We start from the raw sequence: 10,908 nt of genomic DNA, 5'->3' as shown, positions 1-10,908 counted from the left end.
GGAAGTCGCCGAGCACTCCTTGGAGATTCGAGCCGGTTCCAAGCCAGTGAAGCAGCGGTTGCGCCGATTCGACGAGGAAAAGCGCAAGATCATTGGCGAGGAAGTCCACAAGCTTTTGACGGCCGGATTCATCAAGGAGGTTCATCATCCTGACTGGTTAGCGAACCCTGTATTAGTTAAGAAAAAGAATGGGAAAATGAGGATGTGTGTCGATTATACTAGTTTGAATAAAGCATGTCCAAAAGTTCCCTTTCCATTGCCACGCATTGATCAGATTGTCGATTCTACCGCGGGATGTGAAACCCTTTCTTTCCTTGATGCTTATTCTGGTTACCACCAAATAAAAATGAAAGAGTCCGACCAGCTCGCGACCTCTTTCATCACACCTTTCGGGATGTATTGCTACGTGACCATGCCATTTGGGCTTCGAAACGCGGGAGCCACGTATCAACGATGCATGCTCCACGTATTTGGCGAACATATAGGCTCAACGGTCGAGGCCTACGTCGACGACATTGTCGTCAAGTCAAAGCGACAAGGAGACCTGATCCAGGACCTCGAGGTTGCCTTCAGCTGCTTACGCACCAGCCGCATCAAGCTCAATCCCGAGAAATGCGTTTTCGGCGTGCCTCGAGGCATGCTCCTAGGATATATTGTTTCGCAGCGCGGTATCGAGGCCAACCCCGAGAAAGTCTCGGCCATCACGAAAATGGGGCCAATCCGAGACATCAAGGGTGTGCAGAGAGTCACGGGGTGCCTGGCGGCTCTGAGCCGTTTCATCTCGAGACTAGGAGAAAAGGCATTACCATTATATCGACTCCTAAAGAAGGTCGAGCGCTTTTCTTGGACCCCCGAGGCCGAGGAAGCACTCGAAAAACTGAAAAAGACGCTGACCTCGGCACCGGTCCTGGTTCCACCTCAACCTGCGGAGCCACTGCTCCTCTACGTCGCGTCGACGACCCAGGTCGTCAGCGCGGCGGTGGTGGTCGAAAGACAAGAGGAGGGTCACGCGCTGCTAGTCCAAAGGCCAGTCTATTTCGTCAGCGAGGTGCTTTCGGAGACCAAGGCGCGTTACCCCCAAATCCAGAAGCTGATCTACGCCGTAATCCTTGCCCGCCGCAAATTGCAGCATTACTTCCTTGGTCATCCTATCACGGTGGTCTCTTCTTTCCCCTTGGGCGAGATAATCCAGAGCAAGGAGGCCACGGGAAGGATAGCTAAGTGGTCGGTCGAGCTCATGAGCGAGACTCTCACTTACGCGCCTCGAAAGGCCATCAAATCGCAAGCCCTGGTAGACTTCGTCGCGGAATGGACAGACTCCCAGCTTCCCCCGACTCAGGTCCAGGCGGAGCTGTGGACAATGTATTTCGACGGGTCACTCATGAAGACTGGGGCCGGGGCCGGCTTGCTGTTCATCTCACCCTTGGGCGTCCACATGAGGTATGTAATCAGGATTCATTTTGCCGCATCTAACAATGTCGCAGAATGTGAGGCCCTCGTCAACGGTCTTAAGATCGCTATCGAGTTAGGAGTCCGACGCCTCGACGTCCGAGGTGACTCCCAACTCGTCATCGACCAGGTAATGAAAACCTCGAGTTGCCATGACCCAAAAATGGAAGCATACTGCAAGGAGGTGCGTCGACTCGAAGACAGGTTCCACGGCCTCGAGCTTGTCCATGTCGCTCGACGCTACAACGAGGCAGCCGACGAACTCGCCAAGATTGCATCTACCAGAGGCACAGTGCCGCCTGATGCATTCTCAAAGGATCTTCACGAGCCATCCGTCGACCTAGGCACGGGGGCTGGCGTCGACACCACCATCGCCCAACCAACCAATGCTGTCGATGCGCTCTTGATGGAGGAAGAGGTGATGGAAATAGAACGACAACCGGGTCGACCATTCGATTGGCGCACACCGTTCCTCGACTGCCTTATCCGCGGTGAGTTGCCAGAAGACAAGACAGAAGCTCGTCGTATCGCTCGACGGGCCAAATCATATGTGATCTATGGCGAAGACAACGAGCTATATCGACGGAGCCCGACGGGGGTCTTACAACGTTGCATCACCGTAGAGGAAGGCCGAAAACTCCTCGATGACCTGCACTCGGGGGCTTGTGGCCACCACGCCGCCCCACGGACCCTTGTAGGAAACGCTTTTCGGCAAGGCTTTTACTGGCCAACGGCCGTGGCGGATGCCATCGAGCTCGTACGCTCGTGTCATGGGTGCCAATTCTACGCCAAACAGACGCATCTGCCCGCCCACGCTCTTCAGATGATCCCCATCACCTGGCCGTTTGCGGTATGGGGGCTCGATTTAGTAGGACCTCTACAAAAGGCGAAAGGAGGGTATACCCATTTGCTGGTGGCCATCGACAAGTTCTCCAAATGGATCGAGGCTCGACCCATCACCAACATCCGCTCCGAGCAGGCCGTCCTATTCTTCTCCGACATCATCCATCGGTTTGGGATCCCCAATGTCATCATCACCGACAACGGCACCCAGTTCACTGGTAGAAAGTTCTTGGATTTCTGCGATCAGCATCACATCCGTGTGAACTGGTCCGCAGTAGCCCACCCTCGAACTAACGGCCAGGTCGAGCGTGCCAACGGCATGATTTTGCAAGGACTCAAGCCAAGGATCTACAATCGATTGAAGAAATTCGGCAAGAAATGGGTCGAGGAGCTTTCCTCAGTCCTATGGAGCCTTAGGACAACGCCAAGCAGGGCCACAAAATACACCCCGTTCTTCATGGTCTACGGCTCTGAAGCTATCCTCCCCACAGACCTCAAGTATGGGTCACCACGACTCAAGGCTTACAACGAGCAATCGAACAAAGAGACTCAGGAAAACGCGGTCGACCAACTCGAGGAGGCTCGAGACATGGCCCTCCTCAACTCTGCTAGATATCAGCAGAGACTCCGACGCTACCACGACAAGCATGTGCGCAAGAGGGACCTCAACGTAGGCGACCTTGTCCTACGACGCCGGCAAAGCAACCAAGGACGCCACAAGCTGACCCCACCTTGGGAAGGCCCGTATGTGGTGGCCGAGGTCCTTAAGCCAGGAACGTACAAATTGGCGGACGAAAAGGGGGCAGTCTTCACCAACGCATGGAACATCGAACAGCTACGTCGATTCTACCCCTAGAAGTCCTAGATTTACGATCCTACTTTTTGAACGAAGACTTTGTAAATGAACGCATGAATAAATAAAGTCTTTCCCTCGAGCGGCTTCTTTCTGTACCAAAAATAGTTACGAGTTATAGTCTCGACGTCAAAAGGGGATGCCAACCATGACCCATCATAGTCCGCACCCCCTCGGGGGCTACCAGAGGAACGACCCCTCCCCAAGCGTCGAAAAAGCCAAGAAATCTTCTTTTCTTGCTTGGTAAACCTTACACGGTTCGAGTATCTAAGGCACCTCGAGCCCCTCAAAGGCCGAGGGATAATGAGCCGGAAAACTCCCACGCCCCTGGGCTACGGAAATCGAGTTTGTTTCTGACGAAAGGTCGAGCAAGGGATACAAACGTAGGAATAAAGAGAAACAAAGGAACCTCGAGCGGAAAGACAAATAAGCAGTTAACAATTACGAAAAGATACTATATCATGTAACAGCAAAATTAATAAAGTATCGTACAAGGGGCCTCAGGCGCCCTGAGCAGGCTCGCAGGCCTCAGTCAACGGCACAATCCTCACCGCCCTCGCCTCCGCCCGAGCTAGCCTCAGGAGGGAGCACCTCAGGCTCGAAGAGCTTGGCCAACCTTTCCCCAGGAGCCTCCGCGTCGTCGATCAAGGCATGGAGCCTCTCCTCGTTCTCCGCGTCGGTCTTGGAGATGTCGGTGACGAAGCCATGGGAAACCACCTCCATGTCGTAGGAGAAGCCCGAGCAGACAACCGCCATCTCCCGCTTCACCCCGATGTGGAGGGCATCCCGCACCCGATCTCGCAGCGTTGCGCCTATGTAGCACAATTGGTCGATCAGGGCGTCGCCTCGAGTGTCCTCCCTCGACTCATCCATAGGCTCGACCTCCCAAGAGGTCGAGAGATCGCTTATCGCCGTCCGCACTCGACGGTTCAAAGCAACCTCAGCCTCGAGCTGAGCCTTGGCGTTGCGAGCCTCGGCTTGGGCGGCCAGGAGTTCGTCCTTGAGCCCTATAAATACCAATACAAAGAAGCTTTAGGAAAAACTCAAGCACACCTCAAAAAGGAAATTCGACAAAGGAAACATACCTTTGATGCTCTCCTCTAGGGCCGTGTTCTCGCCGACCAATCTGGTGTTGGCACGCTCGATCTCTCTGTTGGAGCGCGCCAGCTCAGTATTGGCGACGCGGAGATCTTCGATCACCCTGCCAGCCTGAGCGACGGCTCCACTCTTCTCCAGCAATTCTCCCTTCAGACGCTCGACGTCGTCAGAGAGACTGCGGGATCGAGCTCGCTCCATCTCGAGGTCTTCGAGGGCCTTCTTCTTTGCGTCCTCGGCAGCACCCCTGGCGACCTCATTGTCCACGAACGCCACTTTCATCTTTTGGAAGGTATCGCGGAGGGAGTCCAGGTCGGTTTGGAGAAGGCCCTTCTCCTTGTCCAGGTCCGCGATGACGCTCTTGTGGGACAGGGCCTCCTCCCGGGCTCTGGACGCGGCCTCCTCGACCGTAAGAGCCCGCTCCCGTAGCTGCATCGCCTCCTCCTCCGCCTTCTTCGAGACCTCTCGGGCCTCGGCCAAAGCAGCCTCCCTCACCTTCTTCTCCTCCTCGAGTGCTATGAGATCTTTGTAAGCTTTAAGCAGCTTCTCCTGCGACTCGAGGAGTTGATCCTTGAGGAGGGGAAGCTGCTCCCATCCGCCCCTCGTGGCATGTATGAAGCTGGACTTGATGCGAGAGGTCTCTTTCATATCCTGCGAATCAGGGGTCAGAGGGATTAGAACACAGAAACCAGAAAGCACCACAAAGATTGGAGCTCGAGAAACACTTACAAAATAAGCTGGCCCAAGCCCGTTGTTGATGACGTCCGATAGGAGCCCCACCACGTGTTTCATCCAAAGGCGGAGCTCCTCGACATGCTCCCACTTCTCGACTTCCTTCTTGTCGTCGAGGAAGATATTGGGCTCGGACGGGTCGCTGGAAGCTCGGATACGAATCCGATCGGGACACCAGTTCTCCATCTCCCGATCAGCCCGCACCTTGACGCCGCGGAGAAAGTTCTCGACGGTCTCGAGGGAACCCCCGTGGCGCAAGAACAGGTCGGCGAGGCAAGGGAACCGCCCGTCGTCGTCCACCGTCTTCCACGTACCGTCCTTGCTCCCAGACGACCCGATCTCATCCTCCTCAGAGGGAAAGCGGTCCTCCCATGCTCGACGCTCCCGGAGGAACCCTGCGGCGATCCCGTCCATGCCGTAGATTGTCCTCTTGATCTCGGACTCGGGGTCGGTGGGGGTGCGCATCATGCAGGCGAGCGCCACCACTCCGTCCGCTCGCCCCGACTCTGCCCGGATCGCGGCAGGCGCCCCCGGGAGGAGCCACGCTGGGGTGGGAGGTCCGTACACCGGCAAATTTCCCTCTTGATCGCCGGGCTCTTGCGACGCCAGTGGCGCCGGTTCGGCCAAAACTTGAGGCGGGGGCTCGAGTGGCTCGTCCTCTTGGCCCCCCAGCTGCTGTTGCTGCCCCAGCTGCTGCTGCTGCTCCTCCTGCTAGTGCTGCGGCTGCTCCTCCGGCTGGGGTCGCTGCTGCTGTTGCTCCAGTGATGGCTGCGTCGCCTCGCGCTCCCGCTCCTCCTCCTCCACCATCTTCCTTTGCGCCTCGAGAGCTCGAAGGCCTGCAGGCCAGGGAGTCCGTCCCGCGACGTTGGGGGTCGATCCTTCTTCCTCCATAGGTCGAGCGCCCCCAGACGCTTCGTTGCCATCAGACGTATCGCTGATGGTGACGGGTTCCCCCTCGACCCCCAATCGAGAGGGCTCGGGGGCTCCCTCCGACGCTCGCGTCTGGGGGGCCGCATCATGAGTCGGCGGCGGCGGAGTAGGCGCGGGACGAGATAAAGCCCTCTCGACGCCGGCTGGAGGTTGGGTGCTGGATGAGCCTACAAAACAAAGGGTAAGGGTCAGACGTTATGATAACCAACGTAAGAATATCGCGACACCCAGGAATTAACTACGAACCTGGTTCCGTGGAGGCGGCACCCGTTCTGAGCCTCTTGGCCATTGACGGTTGGGCCTGCTCGAGGGTCCGTTTCAGCCTGAGAAAAAGTCGGCATGTGAGGAAAGGTGAAAGAATGGGGGGACAAAGACCGCAACATCAAAAGGGCTTACCCCACGGGGAGAACGGCTCGCCTTCCGCCACCCCGACCAGCGGGCCTCGAGCCACCCCGCGTCGGGGCTCTAGGCCCCTCGAGGGCAGGAACTGGCTTAGGTACGTCGGTCCCCGCCTGGCGGACGCCGGGACTCGCGCTCCTACGGCCGGCGTCTCCTTTCTCAGAGGCCGCGGCGCGACCGCGAGTTAGCGGCCCCGACGCCTGGGACCTAGCCGGACCGCTCTCCCTGGGCGCCGGGGGAGGGCGCGGTGCGTCTTGGCCCGCCTTGAGCGCGGAAGGAGCGTCCGCCCGGGGACGACGAGATCCGCTCGGACCCTCCTCTGGCGCCTCCGTCCGGGGGGCATCGACGTCACCTCGAGGCGGGCCCTCGAGAATCCGATCGAGGCGCGACGCCATCCCCTCGGAGTCGTCGCTACCCTCGTCGTCGTCATCATCATCGTTGGGGGATTCTTCCTCAGGCTCCCCCCTCTGCCTGGATTTGGCTCGACGCGCCTCTAATGCTTGGCGGTCGAGGTTCTTCTTCTTCTCCCGCTTCTTTGCGGAGTCCTTGGCAGACTTCAGCTTTTCGGCGGATTGGCGCCGTTTGTCGCGATCGACCTCGTCCTCCTTTACCGGAGGCCTCGAGGACCGGACATCAATCCGACCCTGCCAAAACTAAGGTAGACTTAGAAAAAAGAGAGGGGAGAAAGGAAACCCAGAATCGGGGATGCGCGTAAGAAGAAAGCGTACCAGATCGATCGAGCCTGCGTCAGGTCTCATGGGGAAGCCGTTGACATGCTCCGGCTGAAAATCACCGGCAATTGCGGCCCTGACTCGGGCCACGACTTCGTCGTCCGCCGGAGGCTCGTTGGACATCCGACATGCCTCGAGGTCCCGAGATGAGACGCCAGGGCCCATCTCGTCCATCCTCAACGGTCGTGACATCAGAGGGAGAACTCTCCGATGATGGACGGTCGAGAGGACGAGGGCGGCCGTCAAACCTTCCTGGCGAAGCTTCTTCAGGGCGTCGAGGAGAGGGTCGAGCCGAGACTGATGAGCTTGGACGACGCCGTACGTCCAGTCCGCTGGACGCTCCAAGATCAGACGGCCCGAGTAAGAAGGCAGGAGGTTGTCGTCGTTCCGCAGGTAGAACCATTGGGAGTCCCAGCCGGTGTGGTTGGTCGACAACCCTACCGGGATGTACTCCCGCGGCCGGTCCGTCTTCCCCGTCTTCTGCACCAGATTGAGGCAACCCGCCCGCACGGGCTTCCTTACGCCCGTGGTTCCGGTGGAGGCGTGAAACAGCTCGCCCCTGTAGAGGTGGAGCCACAGCTCCCAGTGCGGCATCATCCCCAGGAAGCCCTCACACACGGCGGCGAAGACCGCCGCTACGGTAATGGCGTTCGGAGAGAAGTGCTGGAGCTCCACCCCATAATGGAAGCAGAGGGCCCGCATGAAGCGGCTTGGAGGCGCGCCCAGACCGTGGCGGTGAAACTTGGCGAACGACACCACGTATCCCTCGGGCGGCTGAGGCGCCCTGTGGCTCGCCGGCGGCGCGATCCACTCTGGCGACGACAGCGAGGTGCGGCGGCGCAGCAGTCCCTCCTTCTCAAGCTCCAACAGCCGGCGCTCCGTCATCGACGACGGGCGCCAGTCGTCGGCGGCGACGAGTCTTACAGGCATCTCGGCTAAAGGGACAGTGGGTTCGCTACAGCTCAAGGGGGCGTGTGCGCGTGAGATGGCGAGAAAGCAAAGGCAGCAAAGGAACAAGAGCGAGAAGGCGGAAGGGAGAGGAACGGCGGTGACGCGACGACGTATTTATAGGCAGCTGTCCGCCAACGGACAGATCCGAGAAGTAAGGTAACTCCCCCCATCAATGCGCCGCCTGACAGTCCTCTCTCTCTCCTCACAGGCCGGACTCTCCGAATTCCTCGCCGATACGGTGTCGTAACGTCATCCGCCTAGAAAGGCGCGCCCAACGGGCAGAAAGGCGAACCGCCACGGTCGTTTCCTTCCCTCGTAAGCCAAGGGACGTAACCACAAAAGTCTCGAGAGGTCGATGGCTGGCCCGCCAAAAGGGTTCGACAGCCGATCTCGAGCGCCAGAGTCAGGGATCCCCAGCGAGCGGTCGAAGATCGAGGCCCGCCTCGAGGACTCGCTGGCGATGTTCAAGGTAGGGTCGAGACAGTCGAGAGGAATCTCCCCGACGGGAGGCATCGAGCCGCCGGTCTCTATCGAATGAGACTGGTATCCCCGACCACGTCGACCCTGCTTTATGAGGACGCCTCCGGGCTACAGCTGACCCCCCCGAAAGGGGCACAGGTTCTCACTTGGACTACCCGCTAGGAACTCAATTTGGGATGGAAGACGCTCGCTCTATCGAGAGTACGTCGAAACCCCCGGGCAAAAACGAGCCAATCGGAATCTTCCACCACTGGTGTCGAAAGCGTTTCTGCGAATTAGACAACATAGCCCTCGAAGGAGTCAAAAACTCCTCCGAGGGCTCGGGGGCTACTGTCGAGGGTATCGGTAAGGGGTACCCTCAGCGATACGCATTATGAGATTGCCCGTACGAAGGTCGAGACCCTTAATTCGACGCTCTAATCTTACGTATGCGCCGCCATCGACGGTCGCAGCCTCGAAGACGGAAATAGCGTCGAGCGAATCGGTCAGGGCTCGAGCGACGACTGCCGTCGAAAACGGAAGCGGGCTCGAGCGAACCGAGAGGCGTCGGGCGCAAGGACACTGTCCGCCGCCCGACGCGCGCACGCGGGCCGGAGCATTAAATTCACCTGACGCTTCCCCACCTAACACACAGGTCACGGAAGGCGTGATAGGGAGCAAGCCTCTGTCCCATCGTTCTTTTTGCAGCCTTCCCACCGAATGACCCAGGGCGTGTCAGGACGCAGGAAACAAGGATGGAACGTCTAATCGGGACCCCCTCGAGACACACAAGGTCAGCGCTCCAGATACCAGCATATTACACGGCGTCCGACCCTCGACCGAACAGGGTCCCTTCCTAGGGACAAGTTAGGCGTCGACTGACTACACCACAGCTACCCCGCCGGATCCGCCACCATACCGTACAAGCATGCGACCTCAGAACCAGCACAAGGCGGCTGGCAGGGCAGAACACAGGAGCACGCGTAATCATCACCGGGCTATCAAGATGGGACGGCTCGAGGCCATGCCGTACGGAAGCCTCGAGTAGGTCAGCGCTCCATGCGGCTATCGATCCCTACTCTAACATCTACGCATGTACCCTGTGTCTCTCCTTGGAGCTATAAAAGGAGAGACTCAGGAATAGAAGAACGGGACATCACAACACAAGAACACACACACGTAGTAGAGCTACACACTTCATACCACGCTTGTATTCGCCCCTGTACAAGCACTTAGGTGCAAGATAATACAAACTCTCTCCCCCCGCTGGACGTAGGGCCTTCTCTTGCCCGAACCAGGATAAATCTCTGTGTCTTCTTGCATCACCATCCGGAAAGGGGAGCACGCATACAAATTTACTCGTTGGTGTGACCCCCCGGGGGAAAAACACCGACACCTTGGTTTCATGGTGCATCAGAGGGGGATTGAGATTAGTCGAAGATCTATTGATGCCATCAACAAAATAGTTGCTCCTACCAACAACACTGAGCTCCAGTCCTTGATCGGCAAGGTAAATTTTATCAAGAGATTTATATCTAATTTATCTGGTAAAATTCGTGCTTTCAGTCCTTTGCTTAAGTTGAAAGCCGATCAAGAATTCGTTTGGGGGAAGGAACAACAATTGGCCTTGGATGAAATCAAGAATTTTTTGGTGAATCCTCCAGTCCTGATTCCACCTCAGCAAGGGAAGCCCTTCAGATTGTATTTGTTTACTGATGGGATGGTCATCGGTTCGGCTTTGATTCAGGAATTTGAAGGAAGGGAACGTGTGATTTACTATTTAAGTAGGAGGTTGATCGATGCTGAAACTAGGTATTCGGCTATTGAGAAGCTGTGTTTATGCTTGTACTTCTCCTGTGTCAAGTTGAGACATTATTTGTTATCGGCCGAATGTACTGTCATATGCAAAGATGATGTGGTACGATACATGCTGTCTATGCCGATCATGAGCGGCAGGATCGGTAAGTGGATTTTGGCGCTATCAGAATTTGACTTGCGTTATGAATCGGCTAAGGCGGTTAAAGGACAGATTATGGCCAATTTTGTAACTCAACACTGTGGTACAGTGGAGGTTTTGGAAATTGTACCTTGGACGCTCTTCTTTGATGGATCCACGTGTGACCGGGGGGCAGGAATCGGCATAGTATTAATTTCCCCTCGGGGAAGGAAGTATGAGTTTTCGTTGCCGATTGTTGCCATGTCTACAAATAATCAAGCTGAGTATCAAGCTTTGATAAAGGGTTTGGAATTGCTGAGGGAAGTTCATGCTGATGCTGTTGAAGTCTTCGGGGATTCTATGTTGGTTATAAATCAATTGGCTGAAAGCTATGAATGCCGAAGTGAAGTCCTCATAACTTATTACGAAAGGAGTATGCAACTGTTAAAGGAATTCAAGGATTTCCGATTAGAGCATGTTCCTCGATTGCATAATGAAGAGGCCAATCGGTTGGTCAACATGCCTCAGGA

This window comes from Sorghum bicolor, chromosome 8 (assembly GCF_000003195.3).
Source record: "Sorghum bicolor cultivar BTx623 chromosome 8, Sorghum_bicolor_NCBIv3, whole genome shotgun sequence".
NCBI lineage: Eukaryota > Viridiplantae > Streptophyta > Magnoliopsida > Poales > Poaceae > Sorghum > Sorghum bicolor.
This window is presented reverse-complemented; position numbering follows the sequence as displayed.